The sequence below is a fragment of the Tupaia chinensis genome, unplaced genomic scaffold (assembly GCF_000334495.1).
Source record: "Tupaia chinensis unplaced genomic scaffold, TupChi_1.0 Scaffold000054_1, whole genome shotgun sequence".
Classification (NCBI taxonomy): domain Eukaryota; kingdom Metazoa; phylum Chordata; class Mammalia; order Scandentia; family Tupaiidae; genus Tupaia; species Tupaia belangeri.
The window spans coordinates 4,100,145-4,124,491 of NW_006159512.1; the positions used below are offsets into that span (position 1 = coordinate 4,100,145).

General features: G+C 39.4%; 1 protein-coding gene across 1 annotated transcript in view; it reads left to right on the forward strand.

Annotated features, from left to right (window-relative positions):
* Positions 1 to 24,347, forward strand: part of LOC102482021 (anoctamin-4) — a 247,596-nt gene that overhangs the window by 55,592 nt on the left and 167,657 nt on the right. The gene's annotated exons all lie outside the window — the stretch shown is intronic.

The window sequence follows — 24,347 nt, forward strand, 5'->3', positions numbered from 1 at the left end:
TGATCCTCCGTTCTCCTCTTAGAATTTGGACTACACACGCACATACACCTGTGTGTCTTCTTAGCTGCTGGGTCTCTGACTTGAATCACACAGTTGGCCATGTGGGATCCAACCACCTGAATCACCATGTCACTGACTGGCCAATAAGTAGTTGTTAATGAAGTGCTTATTCAGGTAGACTTTTTTTTTTTTTTTTTTTTCCAGAGAGAGAGATTTTTGCTGTAGGATGCATGTGCTTGACACAGAAACAGAGAGAGACAGAAAGTGAGAAATCACCCCTCTGGGGGTTGGCCACGCTGCAATCCCTTCTCCATTCTCCTTTCAGGCACATATGCACACACACTGGCATGAGTTTCGAGCCTCCAGGACTAGGACTCAAATTGTCATCAGTCATGTGGGAGTCCAGCTACCACTACTATGCCATCTGCTGGTCCCCAGCTTTTAAGTACCTCTTAAAGAAAAAGTCAAAAAACAGTCAGTGAGGATTGGTCATCAATTAGAAATACTGTACACTGGTTGAAATTTCTCTTTCCGATGAGGGTGCAATGCATGGTGCTTGTCACAAATGCAGTCTTTGCAGTGGCCTTGAAAGTTGGCATGTTTACCTTCTTGAGCTACTGTTTGAAAAACTGATGTATTCTGCAGCCTAGAGAAAAGCTAGCTACTCTGTTTTCTACTCATCTGTGTTTAAAGACACAATTTTGAAATCTATTACCCTGAAAAACTTGGCTTCAGCATGACCAGTCTATACTGGATAATCTCTTTCAGTGCTATGTACTATTACAAGCCTGGGTGCAAATTCAACCCACTCCTATTGTTCTTTACTTTTTCTATATATTGAGTATTTGATTAATGCAAAATAATGTTTATAACTTCTATATAAGTTACAAAACTTAATAAAGAGAACATCTTGCACTACTAGCTAATTTATGAAGTGGAATGGTATTTTTCAAATTATGGTGGCAAACCTTATAATAAGTCACTAATTATAATTGTTCTTAGTTGAATGGAAAATCAATAATAGAGTAAATGCAAATAGAAAGGGTAAGTATTGTTTTGTGAAACCTTTGTCTCAAATATCATATTTATGTGTGTTTATGTATATGCACAGCATCAACAAGGTGAAGTGTTTTCCTTATTGTGGGCAAATGTTTTGAGGAACATTGAACTAGAATATTAGTAAAATCACTGTAGTTGCTTGTAATCCATGCCTCTACCTTACCAGAAATAACACCTTCCTGAATTTTTGTCTTATTTCCTTGCTTTAAAAATATTGGATCATCAGAAACATCATGATGCACTTTTGCATAGAAAAATATGTCATGACTTTTCCGACGACTCGATATTGTTTTATCACATACACTTGTAGTTTTAACAACTTACTTTTAGATGTATTTTAGTTTATGCCTTGTAAAAAATGATACCATGCAGTAGAAACTTGCTATAATGTGCTTTTTAATGTCAATATTGTTTTTCAGCTTCATTTTTAATGTTATATACAGTTAGTTTGTTCATTTTCACTGTTGCATAAATTTCAACACTAAGCTTTCTATAATTTATTTACCTGTTTATTGCCTGTCCATGCACATTTGATAAATCTTTTAAAATGCTTCTGCTATTACGAACAAGGTTGTTATGAATATTCAAATACATTTTGTTGCCTTATCAAGAATGTCTCTAAGGTTGTATGGCAGGCAAATGTTCAACTTTACAAGATCACGCCAGTGTGTTTTTCAGAGTGAGTATATCAATTTCTACTGTCACATATAGAATATAAGAATTTCCAGTTGTTCCACATCTTTGTCAGTGCTTGGTCATTTTAAATGTCTTATGTTTTCCCCGTATGATCTAATGCTTCTCCCAATTTATATTTTTGTTTCTTGTTGTTTACATTTTTATTCACAAAATTGGAATTTTAATTAAGCACAATAAAATATTGTTTAGTTTTAATAATTCTTTAACATTGTTTACCGGAAGCCCAGTTTTACAGTCACCTTATACTAGTCCTTTCTCTTTGGATGCAGACAGTGCCAGAAAGACACAAATCGAATGGACTTTATTTTAGGGATGGAAAGTGTCGAATTGACTACATTCTGGTGTACAGAAAATCCAATCCTCAGACTGAAAAGAGGGAAGTATTTGAAAGAAATATTAGAGCCGAAGGATTACAAATGGAGAAAGAGGTAAATAATTTGCTTGTATGAGAAATATCTATTCATATCAAGAGGCAATAGAAATGATAAGCAATTAGTCATAATGTTAACCTAATATTTCATTTGGTCAGAGTTTCCTAATTGTCAGTGTTTGGGGGAAGTTTCAGCAATTGGACTTTCACAACACAATTTGCCTTTGAGAGAATTTTAATGCCAAATGATTCCATGAAAATCAAATAATCTATTGCAATGAAATGGGTTGTGTCCAGATGTGATTGTTTACCTGACACCCTACACCTGCTGCTTCTCTGTATTGTGAACAGAGGGTTCTAGTCACAAAGTAAAGAAAACTTCAGGTAAAATGCAGTCATCCCCCTCTAGAAGCCCTTTTCATATTTCAGAAGACGTATTTCAGGAAACATGAGTTTAGACATCCTTGCACACCAGAAATACTGGTTATTTTTCCCAAAACAAATGGAACTGGCAAAATGATTCCAGTTTTAAGAGCTAGACAAGTTGCTTTTATTAGGTTTCCAAGCTCAAGGCTTACCTTACCAGTGTTTTGTTTTCTACCCTTCTCTTCATTTTTCTTGTGTGGGGAGTTTTAAGGAAGAGCTAAGTAAGAAAGTTACAAGAAGATCCAGCCAGGCTTCTGATAATAACCTACGATGGACTTATTACGTACAGAAATACAGTGTGCATTTGTAGAACTCAGCCCAGTTAACTGAATTACATAACTTCTCTCAGATTTTTCCTAAGCATTGTGCAGAGCTACTGCAGCCTTTCAGAATTAATAACAAGAACATATTGGCAATTAAAGATATTTGCTTCTCATTCTGCTCCTCAAGGCTGAGGGTAAAATTCTTAGAAGTCAGACTGCAGGTTTTTCTTTGTATAATGTAAGTTGCTTGAACTTCCCTGTTGCATGGAGGCATCAAATGTTAGAGGCATATTATATCCACATTTGTCATCCTGACCTTGGAACACTGTAGACAAATGAGAGTTTTACAGATGTTAAACTGACCTTAACTCTTAAACATATATAATGCAGAAGCAGTATTTTTCTACAATGTTTCCAGCAGGTGAATTAGAAAAACGGTCATATGAGTGTGCCTTGAGAGAACAGGTTCTTATTCTCAGAACGGGGGACCCAGCCTGCCTAAAAGACCATCTCAATTAGAGGTTGCCTTGGAGCAACAAACAGAACAAAATATGTTGTTTTTCCTCAACTTTGTTGAGTTCTAGAAAATGCTTCCCTTTCCAGTTGAGCATATCTTTGATAGATCTTGGTCTTTTAAATTGTCATTGAGAAAATTATGCTCTCTTAACATTAATAGCTTAGTAATATTTTTATCCTTAAAAATCACTCCTTTGCCCTTTATTCTTATTCTTAAATGGCAGAATTTTTACATGAAGAACTGAAAGATTTGAGTTGCCACATGATCTGAAATAATGAAAGACCTTTCTCTGATCCAGTCTGACTTTGTCAAAATTTTGATTCCCGTCAAAACTAGAGAGCTTTGTTCAGTTAATGAGGGATTTATATTTTAAGCTCCATAACTATTCTCTCCATTCCTAGAGCTTTCTTGGTACAGGGGTTTTTCAATGTCATCTTCTGACCTATTAGTGGAAACTCAAAAAGCCTAACACTTTTCCAAATAATACACATTACTAAAGAGATGCCTACTCTCCTATTGTATATTCTAAGACATCTTCTGTACAACAGTGTTTACCAGAAGTGGAGCAGGCAGCTGGGGAGGATTATTCTGCCCATACTGCAGTTTTGCTGAGCAGGGCAGTATTGACCACGGTGTGGTAGATGTTTGTGCTTATATGATTTAGTTATATACAGATAATTCCATTTGTTATAATTTTTTAAAATTTAATAGTTAGGTGTTTATTTTAATCTGTACTAGAAAAAATAGCACTTGGGAAAAGGGTAATGTATCTATATCATAAAAACTTACCTTAGCATCTCCAATATTTATATATATGTGTGTGTGTGTGTATATATATAATATATATATATAAAGTTCTTCTCTGATATGCAGCTATCCTAGTTCTCCTCTTCCTCCCAATCCTCTATATATGTTCAGGAGTTATGTTTTCCTCTTTATGGAAACTTCTTTCCAAGCAGCCTTTCCCACTTCCTGGCTCTAGTCATTCCCTGACACTTGACACCCATGGCCTTTGTATAAGTAGCATACTTTGTCTCTAACTCTGCCTTCCCTCCCTGCTTTGCATCTTCATGGCCTCAGACAGCTCAGCAAGAACAAGAACCTTTGCTTGGGAGGCAGCAGGAAATTATGGCTAAGTTATTTTTACTATGCCACAAATAATTAAAATAAAATTTTCCATGGTTGAACGGCAAACAAACCTGTGTCTACATCGTATTACTAGATTGAGGAACCCTCAAAAGCACTTTTATTTAATTCAAGTTCTTTTTTTTATAAATGGCTACAAGTTTTATAACCATCTCAGTATCCAGAAGCCACTTCGACATTTTATAGGACATAAAACAAAGAACTTAGTTCAAAGTAGAAAAGAAACTCCCAGAATGCTTTCTGAGTCTATGTATACTTGAAATGATTGACACTAAGTACATTTTATGAATGATTAGTATCACCTTCATTAATTGGGTGTCACTATAACCCAATAATTATAGAAAACGTGTTTCACAGACAGACATTTATGTTTCCAAATAGTTAAAGGCAAGCTCTGTAATTTAGTTTAATATAAGAGAGTCCTTACCTCTTTTAACATAAAATTTCAAGAAACACAGCTAGAGGAATCTTTAATTCATGATAAAAGTAAAGACAGTCAAATTTAATCTTTCTTAAAACCTTGCCCCAACCTGACTAGTCAGCAGGTAAATGCTTGCTTTGGCTTCCAGGGTCTTTAATATTCTGTAAATTAGCTTTCATATCAGCCCAGAAAAAGCGATTCATGGCAAATAAAGTATCACAAACAAAGTATCATAAAGTCTGAGTGACTTACTTTTTAGTATTTGTCCACTTGAAGTAATTCACTTTTTAAAGGTGAACTTGTGTTTATTAACTTTCTATTTGAGATATAAAATATCTAAAACTTTTTTATTTTTAAATTTGTGTTCATCATTGACATGCTAGTACCCATTTTGAAATAATTGTAATAAGATTTATCTTCTCCTTTGTATACCTAGTCAAATCATTAATGACTTTTGAATTATTTGGAATATGTGAGTAATAGTTGCATTAAAAGAACATCCTCCCTCTTTAGAATCATGTAGAATGTAGGAGAAAACTTCTATCATTACTGTCATTACAAAATAGCTAATAAGGTAAATCATATCATCTTGATGATAGTTAATTCATTCAACAAATGTGTATTGCACACTTACTCTATGCTAAGCATTGCTTCAAGGCTAGAAAGCAGCATATAAAACAGACAAAAAAAATCTCTGCCTTGTTAGAACTTAAACACAAAATAAAATAAACAAATTATCTGCAAGCACTAAGGAGAAAAAAAGTAAAGCAGGAAGTGTTCAGAGGAGTTTGTCATTTTGTCAACGTTACAGAGAAAAGGCACAGCAAGTCTAAGGGTCCTATGCATATGTGTCCGTGGAACAGTGAAGAGGCAAATAGAATGGGAGTTAACTGAATGAGGCAGAGAATAGTGAGAAGGAACACCAGTGAGGCAATGGAAGCCAGATGACATAGGCTCTAAGTGGTCACTTAGCTTTTCTCTGAGTGATGTGGGAAGCCATTGGAGAATTTTGAGCAAAGATATAAAAGATCAAATTTTTGTTTTATTAACATTATTCTAGTTGCCTGGTAATATTAGATTGTGGAAGAAGGAGAGGTGGCAAGGGCAAAAGTAGGGAGAGTAGTCAGGAGATTTGCTGCAAGAATCCAGAAAGAGATGACTGTGGCTTAGACAAGCATAGCAGAGAAAACACTAAGAAGAGTAGAAGGTGGAGCTGATGGAATTGCAAACTGAATGAGCAGTGCAAGGAAGAAGAGTCACAGGCTATTGATCTGCCCCATGATTGGAAGAGAGGAGTTTCACTTTTTAGGTATGCAAAGAAGAGTGGGCCTCGTCATGGAGCTGCTCAGTTTGAGGTATCCCAGAGATGTTAGGTAGGGTAGGAGGCTCTCCAATTTGGGGAGGGGTCCAGGCTAGAGATATCCATTTGGATGAGATCTCTAAAAGAATAACTACACACAGAAGAGAGAACAGGTCTAAGGACTGCACTGTGGGGTACAGCAGTGTTACAAAGTTAGAGGATAAAGAGGATCCAGCAGAAGCTACTACTGATACTGAAACTACTGAAGGAGTTTCCAGAGGGAAGGAGTGATCTACTGTGTCAAATGCTGCTGGTGGAGTGAGTGTGATCCAGGCTTTAATTGGATTTAGCAATGTAAGTCTATGAGTAAGCTGGGAAAGAGAAGTTTCATTGGAGAGATAGGGTTGAAAATCTGACTAAAGTGTGTTCAAGAAAGAATGGAAAGAGAAAATATGGAGACAATAAAATCAATAGTTGTTCAAGGAGTTTTACTACAATAGAAGGAGAAGATGATAACTACCACAAAAAGTTGGGTCATGAGAGAGCTCTTTTTCTTTGAGATGAGAGAAATAATTGCCTGTTTTTAAGCTAATGAAAATTAGAGAGGGAAAGTTGATGCTGACAAAGAGTGAAGGAAAACTCTCGGAGCAGTGTCCTTGAAGCAATAAGGAAAGAATGACCAGAAGTATCTCCCATTGCCTGGACCCATCTATTGGCCTCTGTGCCCATAGAAGCTACCTCCCCACAGTGCTAAGTGTGTCCTGTCAATGCTCCTAGTTAAGGTCAGTCCTTCATTTTACAAACAAGATCCGATCCATTTAAATACATTGCCCCCAGTAGAGATAAGTTATAGTAAGTTTTAAAAACTAAACTGCACAAAACAATATGATTTGTCTAGACAGTTTATTCTTGCTTTCACTTCTCTCAGAAGGATTAAGAAACCTGACTACAGCAAGCACAGGCACACATGTGCACAGACATGCACTCAAGGTTAGATGTCACAGAACTTTTCCTTTGAGGTGATAAAAGAAATAGTATTAAAAGTTTCACACTCATGTTTATTAAGCACTGGCCGTTGTGGTCCCCATTTTGTAGATGAGACGAGGCAAAGCAGTAACTTGCCTCAGATGACATAGCTAGTAAGAGTAAAAGCCATGATAGAAACCTAAGCATTCTTGCTCTTCTTCCTTAGATTGTGTTACTCCCTAATATCTAAAGGTGAATCTTGGGGTTGAAGAGATTAAGAGACAGATTGAGAAGACAGAGTTAGAAAGAGGGAAAAGAAAAGGAACCAGGGAAATTGGGGAAAATAATAAAGTTGGGTGCTGCTGAATCTATAGTGCCTATGCCCTTTGTCCTCCAGTAGGCCTTGGATCGGAATCTTGGTACAACCACTTACAAACTGAGTAGTCTTAGACAATTTACCAAACTTTTATGGATCTCAGCTTGTATGTTTTTAATAATGAGGATACTATTATTTACCATGAATTGTGAGGATTAAGTGAATCCATACCCAAATATGTGGATACATAGTAGCAAAATCTTAATTTTAATTTTAATTTCATAACATTATTTCATTTTCAGTTTATTTGTTCATATTATTTTCTCTTTATTGCCAGGTGTATTGTGTTTTCCTTTATGACTGATAGGAAAATTTTTTATAAAATGAATACTTTTTAAAATGAGTTGATTTAAAGAAATCTATGACATTAGAATATTATTGACAATATTACCAATTTGGCAAAAATTGTGATGGTAGCATAAGAATGATAGTAGTCTGTGTTACGTGGTAGACAGACTCTGAGGTTTGTGATGCCTGCTTCCTGACCTGTGACTCGTTACTAGCCAATAAAATATGGCATTCACAGTAACAGAAAATGGCAGATGTAATGAGCTATCACTCCTGTAATTACAACATGGTATATGAGACCCTGTCTGAGCAGACTGTAGCTAGAGAGACTCTCCATTGCTGGCTTTGAAGAATATGCTACCATGACACGAGATACCTTATGAAGGGGACCACCTGGCAAAGAAGGATGGGGTGGACTCTCAGAGCTAAGAGCTGCTTCAAACTGACAGCCAACAAGGAAGGAGACCTTAGTTTTAGTCACAAGGAACTGAATTCTGCCAACGACTGAGGCAGAATCTTGGCAGCAGATATTTTCTCAGTCGAGCCTCTGAGTCTATAATCAAAACCTGTACTGCAGGTTGGGGAAACCCAAAAGCAGAGGCCCCAGTTAAGCTGTGCCTCACTTCTGTCCTACAGACACTGAGATAATTAATATGTGTTGCTTGAAGCTGTGAAGTTTATGGTAATTTGTTATGCAGCAATAGATAATTAATACAGTGATTAAGAGTCCGGGGTCAGAGATTCTGAATGCTCATCTGGTTCTGCCATTACAAGCTGTGTGCTCTTGGGAAACCTAGCTTATCTGCAAAATGAGACGAATAATGGGATCTATCTCGTGAGTTATTATAATTAAATGAGGTCATTTATATCAAGTGCTTATCTCTGTACCTGTCACATGGTAAGCATTTAATACATCTTTATTATTATCATCATCATTACAATGATCACAACAGTTAAACATGGTGTATTAAGACCTTTAATTTTAAGATAATTTTTAAGTTGGGACCAGTGGGTGGCATGGTGGTTAAGGCTCCCACATGGCCGACTGTGGTTCTAGTCCCTGGTGGCTTGCTTTATCACATTCTCTTTGTCTTTTTCTGGTAAGCACGTGAGCCCTATAGCAAATTAGTTAATAATAATAACATATAAATAAAATTAACTATTTTTTAAAATAGTTTTTTAAGGCAAACTCTTAAGAAAATGTTTCATATAGTTTACAAATCTTGAAAATGTAACCATTAGGAAAAGCAAAATCAATGGGTCACATATTGCTACCACATATGCATTAATGAGAATTATAATTATTTCATTGCTCTTTGAAGAACTTAGAATACAATAGGTAACAAATTTAGCATGGTTAAGGCTCAGGCATTTATCTGCTTCAAGAGGACTTGGCTTTGGACTCATCAGGGAATGAAAGTATAGATTAACTTGGAATGAGGGGGAAAGAAACAAACTATACTTGATATCTATCCTAGTCTTACTTTACCCCCATCCAAGGGAAAACTTCACAAAGATTTTTCCATTTATTTTTTTTAAGTTTGTTCAAAGTTTTACAACTTTATTTTATAAATTTTTTACTTATATTTAATTGCTGTATTCGATTGTCGGTAAAGTCATGATGCATTTTGCATAGAAATACATAGAATACATCATGACTTTACCGATAACCTAATATGCCTTGGCACACATGGCAATTGGTCCTTGGCTGAGGTCTGAAGATGTGGTGGGAGGTGGAACTGCTTCTGTTTGACTGAGGGTCGCTCTTCAGCACTTCTAGGCTGGGTGCCATCAGCGTTCATTTCCACTGATATTGGTAGTAGTAGAGATGATGTCAAATCTATGGTATTCAGACAGCCACTTTGACATCCCAGTAGTCAGGAAATTCACAGGGGTACTCAATGAGAGTGAAGACAGAGAGATCAAGTGCACACAGGTATTTATTCCATTTCAATTTGCTAAGTGTTTCCTCCATTTAGGGTACTATGTCTTAAAAGCAAGGATTCCATGTGGTTGGTGTAATCACTTTGAGGGAGTGTTGTGTTTTACTGGGAATTATAGCCCAAAGACTTACCACAGTGTTTAGCTTATAGAATTTTGAGTTTGCTGCAAAAAGTCATGAATAGTTTGGTTTTCAGTTGTATCTGGGTGACACCAGTCAAGTCAGCTCCAGTGTTTCTCAACATTAGTATTATAGATATGTTGGGCTGGATACATCTTTGTTGTAGGGGCTATCCCTGTGCATTAGAAATGTCTAGCAGCGTTTTTAGCCTCCACCCACTAAAAGCCAGTAGCACCTTCTTCAAGTTATGACAACCAAAAATGTCTCCAAGCATTATCACATGTGTAGGGAGAATCTTTACTCTTTGAAAATCACTGAGTTAGGCCTTCGATCCAACATTGTGTAGTATGTTGCGGTGTCCATGAGGTGACTGCAGGAATAAAGATAGCTATTCCTTTCTTTCATCCATGTGAACCAAGTGAATTAAGCACTCTTAATACTACTCTTGAATCAGAAAGGGGCCTATCTACTGAGGAGAATAGGGTAAGTTAAGATAGATCCTGCAAGCCTGACAACTAAGATTTAACTATACTGATTACTTTTCATCACTAAGTAAGTAAACTATTGAGCAAGGTTTTTAACCTCTCTGTGCCTCAGTTTCCATTTATTAAATGGCTGATAAAATTTCTCTCATGAGGCCATTACAAGGATAAATGCATTAAATATAGTAAGTCTGGCACATAGAAGTGGTGGTTGTTGAAATCAATGAAGAAGGGAGTGGCTTTAGCTGTTGCTCATCCTGTTTACTAATCTCAGGCATTCTATCCCACTACTTCTTGGACTTAGGGTCCCTGGTCTGTGTCTAGAGGAAGCTGAAGGGATCTGGTAGGTGGCAAGTGATAGCAATGGTTAAGTTTCAGCTCTTCACCAGCTCTCAGTCCACCTACCTCTGCCCCATGTCAGTCCATAGAATCAGGGCCTTATTCTCACTGCCTTATCGACTTATCAAACTGGTGATGATCAGCATGCGGTAGGGGTGGGTGGTCTCTCTTCCTTTTTTTTTCCTCTCTCTCTTCTCACCTTTTAGTTTCTTGCTAATTTCTGAGACCAGTTTTAAGATCTAAGGTCTTCATTATCACCTTGAAGGCTTTCACTTGTATAGGAAGATAAAGTTTAATCAAAACATTTTTGTTTCCAGGTCAACATGACCAGTACAAAGTTATTTTGAACTGATTTACTTGAAGGATTACTTTAAATCAATACATATTTCATATGACTCATGCATATTCCTTCAATTAAGCTAGCACAACTTTAAGGGCGAAAAATATTCATTGTGGAAGGCTATGCTGAAGAACTGAAGTCGTATGATGAATTACTGTTACCTCCCACAGTAGAAACTTAATTAATCTGGAAGATCTTCTCAGAGGCCTACATTGAACTTCTATGATATAAAGCACATTTTGCATTGTCATTATTAAGTATCAAATGTGTGCTTCACATCTGTGGTAACCGCGAGAGAAGCTGAAGTCCCTTCTTCATGGGGGTATATTTGTTGTTTCTACATTATGTAAAATCACTGAAAGTTAGAAAAATACCTACTGTGAATATAACACTAATTCTTCATTAATGACATGGAGAGATTTAAGAGTTTAGAAGAACTGTAAATCCATGATCACCTGATTGTAATTCATAGAGGTGAAATTATAAAATGAATTTTATTAATCAAGCCTGAGATACCTTAGTTGCAAAACTGATAATGCAACACTGGAGGTGTGCCAAGGCTTAACTCACTTTCTCTTGTGTCTTAGGCATACTTTAAGAAAAGTCAGTGGTGTCTGATAACTCTATTTCCAGATGGAGTCATTTATTCATGCATGTATCAAATATCTAATGAATGTCTAGTATTATAGAGAGGAGAGATATTAAATAAACTAACAAATATATTAGGTGTGATGAATACACACTACACAGGAATACTGAGAAGAATATGCAGGAATACTGGGAGGGGTTCACTGTTTTGGTTCTGGAGTCAAGGCGAGTCTCTATGATCTTCACATTTCTTTTTTTTTTTTTTTTTTTTTTATTCATTTACTTATTTTGACCAGAGAGAGACACCGAGAAAGGGAGAGAAAGGGGGGAAGCAAGCCACCAGGTCCACGACTTGAACCATGGTCAGCCATGTGGGAATGTCTAGTACCTTAACCACCATGCCACCTACTGGTTTTCTAAATTCAGTTTTCTGAAGCAGTTATTGGGATTACTGCACTGTTTTTCCCACTGTTTTCACCTTTGCCTTGCTTTCCCACTTACGTAGGCTGGGATGGGAAGATTAAGTGGAACAACTGAATAGGGAAAGGGGGTGCTAAAGGAGGTGACTAGCTGGATTTGGCCAGGGAAGACTGGTACTTGCATCTAAAAGAACTCTCACAGGGACAGAGAAGGAGACAAATCAAGTAGGGACACCTTTGGAGAGGCCTTACTTGGCTGCAAACCCTTCCCTAACTTGTCCTTTGCCAATAAATGATTTAGTTTCGACTTTGAATACTATCTATTCACTTTTGTCTACCATACCTCCAAATTTCTTCTTTAACGTTCTTCCCCTAGTGCTTTTAAAGTGCTTGACCCCTGTTTCCAGTCAGGATGTACAGGAAATCCAGCCACTGTGTGTCTTCCAATAATGAAATGTTTAATACGGAGACTTAGAACACTGCTGAAAGGCTGGGGAGTAAGGGTCAGGAAAGTCCTCTCTGATGACTTCAGCCTGAAATACCCAAACTACTATGTGGGTCTCAGGAGCTGGCGTGCAAGCCCCTGGGCATCTCAAGAATGTCTGACTGGAGCACTGGGGATTCTCAAAACCTTACCTGAAGCTGCTTTGACTCTCACATCTGCCTGCAGGACTAAATGCCAGTAGCACTTCCTCGAAGTCATGGCGACCACAAAACTGTCTCCAACTACTTGCCCAGGAAGAGAAATGGTCTCTCCACTTTTTATCTCTCAGATTTCATCTGAGCATCGCTCATGTAGACTCAAACAAGAATCCCATGGAGAAGGGAATTCTGGAAAATACTGTCTCAGCGTTTTCTTAGCAACGCCGAGAGTGCCTCCGAAGGAGACAGCAGAGATGCCAAGTTGACCACAAGTATTGGGTCGTTGGGAAAGTCATAATGCATTTTTGCGTAGAAAAACCTAGAAAAATAAGTCATGACTTTCCTGACAACCTAATAGTAGAGCCTAGCCACCAGCATTCCTCCTACCAAGTTTGATGGTCACCTGTCTTCACTTAGGGGTAGGCCATCCCTATTTCTCTAGTACCCAAGTGGTTTAACAGTTGTAAGACATAGACTCTGACACCTTCAAGATGATGGAGGAACAGCTATTTCTGTCTTTCCACATGGGCATGGGTGGGTAAATTGCCCCTAGTCAGAGTTCCTCCCTGACACCCACACCTTTGTTCTGATGCTAACATTTGGTGATTGTCTTTGTTCAGAGCAGTGCTGAATTCACTGAGACTCAATCTTTAATTGAAGAGTCAGCAGCAGTCACAAGCCTACATAAGGAAACATTCTTGTGCTTGTGAGGCAGAGAAAGGGCAAAGAAGAAAGGAAAGATAAGCTGAAAATTCTGTCCCCTTTAACTGCTCACAGAGGGATAGGAGAAGAAGATTCCCTCCATCACCTCCGGCCCCTGCAGTGTTAGAGCATCAGTCTAACTAACATACGTGTGTTGAGTATCTATTATTTTCCAGGCACTGTGCCAGGCACTGGGACATCAAAATGAATAAGTGTTTTGCTTATCTATTGTTGCATAACAAACAACTTCATAACGTCTGGCTTTAAATAGTCATTTATTTTGCTCTCAAATCTGCACTTGGGCAGGACTCTTGAGGAATGGCTTCTCTCTGCTCTCTGGGGGCACCAGCTGGAGCAGCACTACTAGAGCCTGGGGCACCCCCCCCTCAAGAAAGCAGACTCTCATAGCTGGAAACTGGGGCTGGTTGTCAGCTGAGGCTCATCCAGGGCTATAGCCTTTCTGCATGGGCCCCTCCACATGAGGAGGCTGCTTGGGCTTCCTCACCACATGGTGGCCAGGTTCCTAGAGAACAAGGTGGAAGGACATTTTTTACAACATAGGCCCAGAAGTACCTCTTCTGGAGTACACCACTGGAAGAGGCAGGATCAAAGGCCAGGAACACAGATCCCATCTCTTGATGGAGAGTGATAAGAGTCTAGAAAATGTACAAGATGAGAAATATTCTCAGGGCCATCTTTGGAAAATACAACCTGCCACAGTAAACTCAGTGCATTCAAGGAGCTCACTGACTACCAGTGAAAGCAGGTATGAAACAGATCATTAGAATACAGTAGGAAAAGTTTCTATGAAAACACTAGAAGAATTTCAGACTCTGCCCAGAGGTTTCAGGAAGGTTAAAGGAGGTGACTTGAGTCTCAAAGGATGAATGGCTATTTACCCAGCTGTGAAGTTGGAAAGCATGGCTTTCCAGGTGGGAGACAGCATACACAAAGGCACAGTGAACTTCTGACAGAGGCCTCATGCCTCTGCACAGCTCTGCTCCCCATGTGGGATGTGAATCCCGAGATGACCACACGGTTCCTTCTGCAGTGCATGGCTTATCACTACCTCTTGACTTTCACATTACTTGTCCTCACTCAGGTTCCCACAAATATAATTTGCATCAGATGTAATTGTTCTTCTAGGCCTATGCATTCTTTAGTTTTTTTTTTCAGACACTCTAACCTATTATTTACCTCCGTAACAACCAAATTCATCCCATTATATTTCTATATAAATAGTCATCTTTTGAGCCATGGATTTACTAAACTGACAGTATCAACGATTACCTGCAAACTTAACCAAGACTGTGATGGTCTTCCAAGAAGATGGTGTTTATTACTCACCAGAGTCATTTGTTTTTCAGATCTATTTTCCATTTTCACTTTTTTAACACATACTGACATTAAAGCTAAAAAGAGTTTCATAGAAGATGAGGAGTAGAGTGGGCAGAAGTCTGAAACCATGTTCACATGATTTGCCTTGACCAGAGCAGTCTGGTAGGCGGGAAAGAAAATTACAGGTGGTAAGACTCATACCCATTAGTGTTTCAGAAATGCATTATGTCTCTCTTGGGGCCTGTCTTGTTCATCTTCCTTAGTCTATTGGTTGTTTGGCTTAGCCAGGATATTATTTTAGATTGTACAGGAGAAAATCACTTTGACATTTATGTGAGGCTGCCTGGATTTAGTTTCTTGGACTCTAATAAGGGGCTGTGGATCTTCAAAAATCTAGTCCTTCACCTAGTGACTTATGGATAGCACAGGGTAGTTATAAAAGGGTAACAACTGTGAAGTTTCCACTGTTGCTCCTGATTGCTGGGAGAGATCTCATGCCCTGTAGCTCTCTGTACAAACTTCAGATAAATGAAAAACTCCTAGTTTTGATTCTTTATATCCAATGATGCTTTGTTTGGCAAAACAAAGATAAGAAATCAGCAAGTGTGTACTGAGCTCACTTTCTGATTTCCCTTTCTCTTTCTTCCATTTATATGTAGCAAAGCTATACCTTTATCACTCTTTAAAATGAAGTCTTTTAAAGAGAATGCTAGTTAAACTCATAAGCACTTGGAGCTAGTACTTGGAACTAAAATTTGCTTTGAATGTGTTTAATTACTTCAAAAATGTCATTGGGCGGTGTATTGAATATTATAATGAGCCTGCTGATTAATTGTACCAACTATTTTTTAAATCATCATTCCATTTCTTTCACTACTTAGTTTCAATGCCATAGTCCATTATTATGACTACACAATTACAAGCCCCTGAATTCTTTTATTTTTTTGGAGAGATTTTCGCTATAGGGCGCGTGCGCTCGCCAGACAGACAGAGAGACAGAAAGCGAGAAATCACCCCCCAGGGGGGATGGCCATGCCACAATCCCTTCTCCTCCATTCTCCTCTCGGGATCTTGGGCACGCACGCACACACGCCCGGCGTGAGTTTTAAGCCACCGGGTCCAGGACGCGAACCACGATGGACTACGTGGGAGTCTAGCGACATAGCCATTACGCTAACTGCTGGTTCCCAAGCCCCTGAATTCTTTCACTCCTTTATTGCTTTGACTCATTTGCCTGGCCAAGCTCTGACATTGTTCACATCCCACCTTCTTCGTGGCTACACCTGAGTGGTTTGATGTTGCTGGAGAAAATATGTCAGCTGACCTGCTTTAAGTCATGACCAAAGACTCGGTTGTGTTCCAGAGAATGCCCAGTGTGCGTGATCATCTTGGTTTAACAACTCAGTAACAATTACTTTTTTCCTTACTCCTTCCTTTTCTTTTATCTTATTTTTGAGAGTTTTTGTTTGTTTGTTTCTTTGCTATAGGGCACTTGTGCTTGCCAGAGAGACAGAAAGTCAGAAATCATCCCCTAGGCGGGATGGCCACACCATAATCCTTTCATCCTTTCTCCTCCATCCTCCTTTCAAGATCTTGGGTGCACATGCACCTGGCATGAGTTTTAAGCCGCCAGGTCCGGGACTCAAACCCCTGTGGATTAAATGGGAGTCCAGTGATGTAACCATTATGCCATCTGCTGAGCCATCCCTCCTTTTCTTTCTTTGATTCCTTGTTTCATTAACTCATTTGTTCATTTAAAAAAAAAATTTTTTTAAGTTTAGAAGTTTTTTTTTTTTCTTTTTTTCTTTTTTCTTGTCATAGGGCATGTATATCCTCACCAGAGAGAGACAGTGAGAGGGAAAATGAAAAATTACTCCTGAGGAGAGGATGGGCACACTGTGAGTCCTTCTTCATTCACCTCTGGGGATTTTGGACACACACACACACACACACACACACACACACAGCATATTTTCAAGCTGCCTGGCCTGAGACCCAAATTGTGGTCTACCATGAGGGAGTCACAATTCTAGGCACTTAGGATACATCAGGGAACAACACAAAGCACCCCATCCCTGCGAAGCTTACATTCGAGTGGAGAAGACAGTGAGTAACAAACGTAACAAGTAAGTGAGTAAAGAGCCTGGTGTGTTAGACAGTGAGAAAAGGCATGACACAGGAAATAGTAGAAGACAGTATGAGTGTGAAAGAGGGAGGCAAAGCATTAATGGGACAAAGAAATGTGGTATTATCTGATGATGATATTTTATAGTTTAACCAACTGGACTAGGGAGAAATGTTCAAATAGTGAAATATTCACTTTGTAAGCTAAAAAAGGTAATGGAATGTTTAAAAAGTGAAATAAAATAATAATAATAATAAAAAGATAGTAATTTTTAACAGGGTGTGGGTAGGGGGTCTCACAGAAGGTGACATTTGACAGAAGCCTTAAATAGGTGAGGAAATTGGCCTGATGTCATTTCATACTATTGCTTAGCCCCTCACCCTTCTCCCTCTTTTCCTATGCCCCCCCCTTCCAACTACACGCAGGTGCTGCTGATAACCTTGCCTATCCTTTGATAGAGAAAAGAAGCAATCAGCCAGGATCTCCGGCGATTCTTTTTACACTCTCCATCTTTCCTCCGGTTACTATGCATGAAGTGTCTGCCCTAGCCCAAGAGCTATTATTCGCCAAATCCCCATCCATTTCACCTTCTCAAGGATTTTGTTCCTGTAATTGTCTCCCCTTTCTCCTGCATCATCAATTTTGCCTCTCTACTCAGTCACATCTTAAAAGACAAATCCCCTGACCCCCGTATTCTCCTCTAACAGCTGTCCCATTTCTCTTCTACACTTCACAGACAAACTTCTAGAAAGATTTGTCCAGTGTCCTGTCTCCATTTCCTTAGCTGCTCTTCTCTTCAAACTAAGTCTGAGTTTTCTCTCCCTGTTCTTCAGCAAATACTTTTTTTTCTTGGAGAGGTTTTTGCTATAGGGCGTATGTACTCGCCAGAAAGATAGAGACAGAGAGACAGAAAGCGAGAAATTACCCCGCAGGGGGAATGGCCACGCCGCAATCCCATCTCTTCCACTCTTCTCTTGGAATCGTGGGCACGCACGCACACACACCCGGCGTGAGTTGAAGCCACACTATTGAACCGCAGTCAACTACATGGGAGTCCAGCAACATAGCCATTAGGCTAACTGCTGGTCCCAGAAAATACTTTGTTAAAAAGTATTTATTTTATTTTATTTATCATTGTTTTTAATTTTCTATGGAGTACATGTACTTACCAGAGAGAGAGAGAGAGAGAGAAGGTAAGAAAAAAAAAAGCCACCAGGTCCAGGACTCAAACTGCAGTCAGCCATGTGGAAATCCAGTGCATTAACTGTCACACCACCTGCTGGTCCCCAAAAATACTTTTAAAAAGGTCACCTATGAACAAGTCCAGTGGTCACATCATCTCTTTATCTTACTGAACTTCCCAGCAGCTTTCCTCCTCATGGTGATCATTCCCCTCCTTGAAAACCTTCTTCTCTTGTCTCTGGATTTCCTGGGTGTCTCCTTCATTGGCCCTTACTCAACACCCTTTTGTCACTCTCTTCCTCTATCTGATCTCTAAAAGGTAAGGGGTCTTAAGACCATATCCTGGGTCCCCTTTTCTTTTATATCTCTATATCCCTGTGATCTTATCCAGTTCTGTAGCTTTATATAAATTCTACATGTTGCTCTAGGCTTTGTCATCTCAGAAGCTTCAGGCAGCAGGGTTTGCTTCTTCATCCCAGGATGACGGGGACATGGAGTGGTAACTGCTATTCATACTTGCCAGGAACTCCACTTAACTGAAGCTTCATCCAGGTGCCTGGCTTTGTGGCAGGGAGAGGTGAATCACATACAGGGGTGATGAATATTCAGGGCTGATTGCCTGGAGCTCATCATGTGATTCCTGCCTACCACAGTGGACCAGAAAGCTCAGACTTCCATGTGCTGAAGGAGAAGAAAACCAGATGTCAGGGACACACTAATGGCCCCCACACATCGTAGCTTCAAATGCCTCATTGTGTGTGTATTTATGTGTGCATTTGCCCCACAAAGTAGGTCAGGGTAGTTATATTATACCATTATAATGTAATAGTCATATTATACTCATGATACCAATGAGTTGAGGAATAATCTATCAGATTTCTCTGTTAGCAAAAATCAGAGGAGCCCCACTTGTTGATAATTGTTTCATCACTTTAGGTATTTGTAAACTATGCCATTACATGCTCTGTAGAACTCTCTACTACTTTTGATCATCTTTCTACCAAGCCCTAGGGCATGGTAGACCTTTCTAAGGGCATTAGAAGGTATTTCTACAGCCAGCGGATGGTGTAGCAGTTACATCGCTGGACTCCCATATGGACAACCATAGCTCAAGTCCTGGACCCGGGACTTGAAAATCATGCCAGATGCATCTGTGTGCATGCCCAAGAACCTGGGAGGAAAATGGAGGAGAAGGGATTGGCATGGCTAGCATCCTTTGGTGGGGAGGGGTAATTGCTTGCTTTCCCTCACTGTCTCCACCTTTCTTTCTCTCTCAGGCAAGCACACACGCCCTAAGGGAAAAGCCTCTCAAAAAATAAATAAAAAAGTATTTCTAAGTCAAATTGCTTTTACTAGCAGCAGACTTCCAGCTGTTCTGTCCTTTCAGGGTCATGCTTATTTCATGGCTTTTAATCATTGCAGCTTACTAAGGCATAAGAACATGTAGGTTACCTCGTGGGTCACACTGTAAATAGCTATCAGTGTCGCCAAATCCCCATCCATTTCACCTTCTCAAGGATTTTGTTCCTGTAATTGTCTCCCCTTTCTCCTGCATCATCAATTTTGCCTCTCTACTCAGTCACATCTTAAAAGACAAATCCCCTGACCCCCGTATTCTCCTCTAACAGCTGTCCCATTTCTCTTCTACACTTCACAGACAAACTTCTAGAAAGATTTGTCCAGTGTCCTGTCTCCATTTCCTTAGCTGCTCTTCTCTTCAAACTAAGTCTGAGTTTTCTCTCCCTGTTCTTCAGCAAATACTTTTTTTTCTTGGAGAGGTTTTTGCTATAGGGCGTATGTACTCGCCAGAAAGATAGAGACAGAGAGACAGAAAGCGAGAAATTACCCCGCAGGGGGAATGGCCACGCCGCAATCCCATCTCTTCCACTCTTCTCTTGGAATCGTGGGCACGCACGCACACACACCCGGCGTGAGTTGAAGCCACACTATTGAACCGCAGTCAACTACATGGGAGTCCAGCAACATAGCCATTAGGCTAACTGCTGGTCCCAGAAAATACTTTGTTAAAAAGTATTTATTTTATTTTATTTATCATTGTTTTTAATTTTCTATGGAGTACATGTACTTACCAGAGAGAGAGAGAGAGAGAGAAGGTAAGAAAAAAAAAAGCCACCAGGTCCAGGACTCAAACTGCAGTCAGCCATGTGGAAATCCAGTGCATTAACTGTCACACCACCTGCTGGTCCCCAAAAATACTTTTAAAAAGGTCACCTATGAACAAGTCCAGTGGTCACATCATCTCTTTATCTTACTGAACTTCCCAGCAGCTTTCCTCCTCATGGTGATCATTCCCCTCCTTGAAAACCTTCTTCTCTTGTCTCTGGATTTCCTGGGTGTCTCCTTCATTGGCCCTTACTCAACACCCTTTTGTCACTCTCTTCCTCTATCTGATCTCTAAAAGGTAAGGGGTCTTAAGACCATATCCTGGGTCCCCTTTTCTTTTATATCTCTATATCCCTGTGATCTTATCCAGTTCTGTAGCTTTATATAAATTCTACATGTTGCTCTAGGCTTTGTCATCTCAGAAGCTTCAGGCAGCAGGGTTTGCTTCTTCATCCCAGGATGACGGGGACATGGAGTGGTAACTGCTATTCATACTTGCCAGGAACTCCACTTAACTGAAGCTTCATCCAGGTGCCTGGCTTTGTGGCAGGGAGAGGTGAATCACATACAGGGGTGATGAATATTCAGGGCTGATTGCCTGGAGCTCATCATGTGATTCCTGCCTACCACAGTGGACCAGAAAGCTCAGACTTCCATGTGCTGAAGGAGAAGAAAACCAGATGTCAGGGACACACTAATGGCCCCCACACATCGTAGCTTCAAATGCCTCATTGTGTGTGTATTTATGTGTGCATTTGCCCCACAAAGTAGGTCAGGGTAGTTATATTATACCATTATAATGTAATAGTCATATTATACTCATGATACCAATGAGTTGAGGAATAATCTATCAGATTTCTCTGTTAGCAAAAATCAGAGGAGCCCCACTTGTTGATAATTGTTTCATCACTTTAGGTATTTGTAAACTATGCCATTACATGCTCTGTAGAACTCTCTACTACTTTTGATCATCTTTCTACCAAGCCCTAGGGCATGGTAGACCTTTCTAAGGGCATTAGAAGGTATTTCTACAGCCAGCGGATGGTGTAGCAGTTACATCGCTGGACTCCCATATGGACAACCATAGCTCAAGTCCTGGACCCGGGACTTGAAAATCATGCCAGATGCATCTGTGTGCATGCCCAAGAACCTGGGAGGAAAATGGAGGAGAAGGGATTGGCATGGCTAGCATCCTTTGGTGGGGAGGGGTAATTGCTTGCTTTCCCTCACTGTCTCCACCTTTCTTTCTCTCTCAGGCAAGCACACACGCCCTAAGGGAAAAGCCTCTCAAAAAATAAATAAAAAAGTATTTCTAAGTCAAATTGCTTTTACTAGCAGCAGACTTCCAGCTGTTCTGTCCTTTCAGGGTCATGCTTATTTCATGGCTTTTAATCATTGCAGCTTACTAAGGCATAAGAACATGTAGGTTACCTCGTGGGTCACACTGTAAATAGCTATCAGTGCGTTGATCATTTGTGATAATAAAAAGCATAACTGTGGTGATATAGTGGTCCTCAAGTTCAGTTTAATCTCCTACACCATCTTAAATGAGTAAGGAAGACATTATGATGCTCTGCAACAGGCGAAAGGGCTTCTAGGGTTTTCTAGGTCCGAATTGACATTGCTTGTTTCTAAAGAGAGATTTAATACTGCATGAGGAGATCACCCAAAAAAGAAGCATTTTCTCTCCTTTGTTCCCAATATCAAAACCTACTTTTGTTCATATCCCTCACATTATTTGTAGTTAAGTGTTAAAGGTTGCTCTGCTGAATTATGAGTTACCTAAGATCTAGGACTATCTAGGACTATGTGTTTGCCATTTTTTATATCTTAGTGCCTAGAATGTAGTGAAGATTATCTTTACGTGCTCATTAAATGGCTTTATGATTGGTTTTGTTGGGAGGTAGATAAAAACATTTGCTTTACATAATAAATCTGCTGTTTCCATAAGAAGGTGATGGAATAAGGTGCCCTATATCACCAGGTATTGATTAACACTTTGCATCAGATATAACCCGCCTTTCTAGTTGCCCTGTGGACAGAGGTGGCCCATGACTACTTCTGTCCAGTGACCTGGACACAGAAGTGATACGTATCCTTCTGAGACCCTCTGAACTCTTCCTTCTCTCTGACAGAGTAATCCATCATCATGAACTACTAAGTCACTAAAGTGAAATGGCCTGCATTGGACATTTAACATGAACAACAAGTAAACATTTTTATGGCACCAGCCAATAGAAATAATGTAATCTTAAATTTTCTGGTAGCCCTGTAAGTAAGTTAAAAAGAAATAAATGCAATTAATTTTAATAATATGTCATATCTAATCCAATATATCTGTAATATTATCAGTTAAATATGTAAATAATATAAAAATGACTACATTCTGTGTATATGTGCTAAGTCTTCAAAATCCGATGTATACTTTGCACAGATGGCACATCTCAATTTGGATAGATATAATTCAAGGGCTCAATAGCTGCATGTGGCTTGTGGGTACCATATTAGCAGCACAGGGCTATCATTCTGAGTCATCAATTTTGGGGGGTTATTTGTTGTTACAGCATAACTTAGCTCACCCCATTACACTAAATACTGAATTTTGTTAGATACTCTGATGCAGTAAGCTTCCTAGGCTTGATAGGGATCATCAGAATTGGCACAGGGAAACCAAGTATGTGTTACTTTAGGGTTCACTGAATCATGACATGGAGAACTTCTGATGGAAAGGGTGAATATTTGTTCTTAGGTCCTTAGCACTGGCCACCTGACTGGGGTCTAGAGGAAGATGACTTGGGTTTCTCATAGACTTAGCCACATTAACACCTCTGCAGTGGCAAAAAGAGGAAGATGAGGATTTTTCTACATAATAATAGTGTTTTAACAAAGCAATCAATACTGATAGAAAGCTATTTATAGTCTAGATCCCAAGATATTCACCTTGGGTTGTTGGAAAGGTCATGACACATTTTTGCATAGAAAAACAAAAATTTATCATGACTTTTTCAACAACCCAATTAAGTTAGCCATTCATTCTCAATGACTATGTGCTTAGTAACATACTGGGTGCTGGAAACAACTGTGGAGAAGAGGTATAGTCTTATGAGACAACAGTGAAATATGTAATTACAGCATCTATTCATAGAATTATGGTCTACATTAGTTTCTCCATTAGTAATCTCAGAAGAGATTACCTCAAACTTAGAGGCTTAAAACAACCTATGTGTCTGCTCCCATGGTTTCTGTGGGTTTGGAATTCAGGCCTAGTTCAGCAGGTCCTCTGATCAGGATCCCTCTAAGGCTGCCCTCAGCCTTAGCCATGCTGCATTTTTTTTCAAGCTCAAGATCTTCTCACATGGTTATTTAGTTCCTTGTGTTGTGGAATGGAGGACTCCATTTTCTTGTTGGCTATTGGCACAGATTCTCAGTTTTTAGAGGCCACTCAAAATACCTTGCCTTCATAGGTCTTCTTAAAACATGGCAGCTTATTTCTTTAAAGCCAGAAGATTATTTCTCACCTGCAGACTTGCTAAGGACTCACCTGACTAGTTTAGTTCAATCTAGGAAATCTCCCATTTGATTAATTCATTGTCAGTTGATTAGTATCTTTAACACAGAAGTGACATCCTTTCATATTCATAGGTTCTTCCCACACTTAAAGAGGGGTGTTTATTCAAGATGTGTGCATGGAGGTGGGTGAAAGGGAGATATGAATCTTGGGGGGCATCTTAGAAATCTGCTTGTCACACAACTTGATACCTGAAACAATAGGAATTACTCAGGTAGAAAAAAAAAAAAAACACAGCATATGGGAAGACCCTGAGACTTGTTAGGATTCTGATGAGTTAGAAAGAAGAAAGAAATGCATTGTGACTGGAATCCAGAAAGAGGAAAAGTGGCACAATGTAAGTAAATGGCCAGATCATGCATTGGCCCTTTTAGTGGTTTTCCGGAAAGCCGTGGGAAACCATGGACCACAGTTCTTTTTTTTTTTTTTTTTTAATTTGCTAGAGGATGTATATGCTCCTCAGAGAGAGAGAGAGCATGCACACTCCCCAATGAGACATGGTAATGCCACTATCCTTTTTCTTCTTTTTTTTTCAACCTGTCAGAGTTTGGGGAATGCATGGATCTGGGGCCAGGACAGCCATGTGGGATCTGACTACCTTTGCATAG